Consider the following 4,142-nt stretch of genomic DNA (forward strand, 5'->3'; position numbering starts at 1 on the left):
CCAGGACTACACAGAGAAACCCTGTCTCAAAAAAAAAAAAAAAAAAAGAGGATGCAGGTTCAATTTTCAGCACCCATATGATGGCTCACCACTATATGTAACTCTAGTTCCAGGGATCCGATGTCCTCTTCTGGCCTAGTGGGAAATCCTCTGTTCTTTCAGCTGACACTGATTCTTCATTGTTTTGTCAGATTTTCTTATATCTGTGCTGTGTGTCATTGTTTCTATAAGAATGAATCACTTGGGCTGGAGAGATGGCTCAGCGGTTAAGAGCACCAACTGCTCTCCCAGAGGTCCTGAGTTCAATTCCCAACAACCACCTGGTGGCTCACAGCCATCTATAATGGGGTCTGGTGCCCTCTTCTGGTGTGTCTGAAGAGATCAATGGTGGTGTACTCATATGCATAAAACAAATAAATAAATCTTTAAAAAAAAATAGACTCACTCTGGAGAGTGTGTTCCTGCTCTCTGCATTGCAGTTGCCTCACACAAGCTTGGGTGCTGCTACTGCGGCTGCTTCTCCTCCTCCCCCTCCCCTCCCCCTCCTTCACTCCTCCTCTTCCTTCTCTCCCTCCTTCTTCTCTTCTTCTCTTTTCCTCCTCTTCTCCTTTTATTACTTATTTGATCCGCTACAAATATTCCCTGAGAACCTGTTGTGTGCCAAGCACTCTTGTAGAGCACCTGAGTTTGTTTCCCAGCACCCACACCAGGCAGCGTATAACTGACAGCTCCAGGGGGTTCAACACCCTCTAATGGCCCTTACACCATATGCACATGCGCATTACATACACACAACGTTTATCAATAAAATAGAGAGGTGGAGGCTGTGCCTGACAGGTGGCTCTGGCAAACGGCCTCTCCTCAGGGAGACACTGGCCATCCGATTCCTGCACAAGCAGACATCCTTCTGTGTTCATTTTTGTGATCCACTCCTTGTTCAGCTCCATGCATTTCCAAGTTTGTTTCAATGCCTAAGGCCCTTGGAAGCCAGGGTCTGCACTCATTTCTCCTCATTGCTGCTTTGGGTCAAAGGAAGAGAGAGAAATGACCTCACTTTTCTGTCTCCAGACTGCAAGTGCCCATTAACTTGAACACCAAGTGCTATGGCATGAGCTTCCACTGGCTTGATATCTGAATATCAGACCCCATCAGACTCTCATAAAACACCTTTCAATTACCTCTGCCTCAGGAAAAACCAAGGAATGCCTGTTGCGTGTTTCCCACAAACCATGTCCCCCAGCACCAAACAATGCCTCGCCTGTTCTCCCTGGAACCCACAAGTGCAGCTCACCCAGGAAGCAGCTTCATACATAGATCCTAACTCACACTCAGAATGGACTACCGCCATTGCCTGGGCGTTACCTCCAAGATTGAATTCCACAGTGGGTCAATTTGCCCACCAGTCTTCAAACTACAAGAAGCCATTCCCAAGAGAATTGCAATATGATGAAGAAAAGATCAGGCCTGAAAATTGAGTTCACGTAGCTAAAGTGGAACACATGGACCATAGCTACTAGCTTCCACACAGCCAAAAACCAAAGACAGACAGCTCACAACCCACAGCTCCGGTTACACCAATGATTGGTCCTCTTTTATTATACAGACTCTTAGTATCACTAACCCTGTGAGGCTTTCTTGTGTGGAATGTTGTCTTTGGACCACTGCCCCTCAATAAGGACTGGCTTCGGCTCCTTCCCCTGGGTACATTTGGCAATGTCTGGAGACATTTGTGGTTGGAATATAGTGGGAGGAGGCAGAGGCCACTGTTGAATACCATCCTACACCCAAGACACTCAACAGAGTGACCTGGTCCTAGATGTCGGTCCTGTGCAGCCCAAGAAGCCAGCCCTAAGCCTAAGGAAGGTGCGAGCCTGTCTGTCCCAGGAGCTGCCCATTACAAATGCATGTTTATCCCAGCGCGTGGGTGCCTCTGTCACTCAGGTGTCACATCCCTCTGGCACCAGTGCCTGGGACTGTGCAGCCAGCCAGCTTGACCATGTGCTGTGGTAACCAGGAAGGTCTCACGTCTCTTGCTCTGTGTTCTTGAAACAGCCAATATGAACAAGTGTCATGATGGTCTGTGGGATGTGCCACCGCGCGTTAGGAGAGTGTGGCAAAAAAAAGCCTTCAGTTCTGTGTGGCCCATCTCACCCAGATGGGCACAACACTGTGAATGGCTAGCATTCATACAGAGGAGGGCTGGAAAGGGACGGCTGGGAGAGGCCAGAGAATGACTTTTTTGCTGTTGGGGTTATTTTTTGTTTGTTTGTTTGTTTTATTTTTTTGAGACACAGTTTCTCCATTCAACGAGCCCCGACTGTCTTGAACTCACTTTGTAGGCCAGGCTGGCCTTAGAACTCACAGAGATCTATCTGCCTCTGCCTCCTGAGTGCTGGGATTAAAGGTGTACACCACCACACCCAGCCAGAAAACAACTTTTGAAGAGATAATACCAAGGCTACAGAGATGGCTCATCGGTTAAGAACACTTGCTGGTCTTCAAGAGGACATTAGTTCAACTCCCAGCACCCACATTAGGTGGCTTACAACTNCCTGTAACCCCAGCTCCAGGTCATCTGATTCGCTCTTCTGGTCCCCTCGGGCACCTGCATGCATACACACATACCTCCACTAAGTACACATATACATGTAATTTTTAAAAATAAGTAATTTTTAAAGAGAGAGAATAGACAGGGGGTTGGGGATTTAGCTCAGTGGTAGAGCGCTTGCCTCTACCACTGGGTTCGGTCCTCAGCTCTCGGAAAAAAAAAAGAGAATAGATAGGATCTTCTCAAATGGCCTGAAGACATTCACCCACAGGTTGAGAACGCCACAAAAATCCCAATTAGACTAAAGACAAAGAAAGTCCCAATGAGACCAAGTATGATAGCATATGTCTTTGATCCAGCACTCAGGAGCAGACTCCTCAGAAGAGGCATTCTATTATCCTGTCACACCCTTTATGAGATGTGAATTACTAGCTCCAGCCCACATTTAAGGAGAAGGGGCTACAGGGTGTGGACACCAATAGGGAAGATTCAGGGGTGGTCTCAGAGACTGCCATCCTTAGAGAACCTGGGTAGGAATGAGAGTCCATAGCAGAAACACAAAAGTACTGTAGGCAACACTTAGGTATTTTTTCTTGCTTGCTTGGTTGTTTTTGTTTTGTTTTGTTTTGTTTTTTGTTTTTTGGTTTTGGTTTTTAAGAGATCTCTGTAACTCAGGATAAACTTATATTTGCAGTCCTCCTGCCTCAGCCTCCTGAGTGCTGGTATTGTAGGCATGTGCCACGGGTACTGAAGATGTACCTATGATCTGGGTGGCTGCACACTATTATCTGAGGCAGCTCTGGTGTCCTTCAACAGTGGAGCAGAGAGGGGACAGGTGTTTATACAGCGCTGTATGATATTAGAGCATTAACATGTAATTAACATCTAATTAGGGTATTAACATGTAAGGTGGCTGTCGGAAGCAAGATCTTCAGTGGCAGAGAAATAACAAATGCATCTTATGGTCAGTCTGCTCTGTCCAGGGGCTTGGGATTATCTAGGAGACACTTTTGGGATATCGGGAGAACACTTCCAGAGAGCTTTAACTGAGGAGCGAATACTTATCCCAAATGTGGGTCCTCATGAGCTGGGGTCCTGGACTGAATAGAAAAGAGAAAGTGCACTGATACCAATATTCCTCCTTTCCTTCTCTGTTCCGGTCTCTGTGCTCACCTACGCATGTGTGGTGCATATCCAGACAAGCAGGCACACACATGTACACATAAAAAGGTTTGTTTGGGGCCGGAGAGATGGCTCAGCAGTTAAGAGCACTGACTGCTCTTCTGGAGATCCTGAGTTCAAATCCCAGCAACCAACTGGTGGCTCACAACCATCCATGATGAGATCTGGCGCCCTCTTCTGGTGTCTCTGAAGACAGCTACAGTGTAGTTAGATGTAATAATAAAAAACTTTTAAAAATTAGTAAAAAAAAAAAGGTTTTGTTTAAATAAAAACAAGCAAACAAACAAAAACACACATTGCATAATAATGTACATCACTGCAGCTGAGATTTCCTTTATTCCTGTAATCTTGTCTTTTTTTTAATCAAGGAAGAGACAGTTATTCAAATTCAAAGTTAAAGAATTATATGTAT

This window comes from Mus caroli, chromosome 7, assembly GCF_900094665.2.
Source record: "Mus caroli chromosome 7, CAROLI_EIJ_v1.1, whole genome shotgun sequence".
NCBI classification, from domain to species: Eukaryota; Metazoa; Chordata; class Mammalia; order Rodentia; family Muridae; genus Mus; species Mus caroli.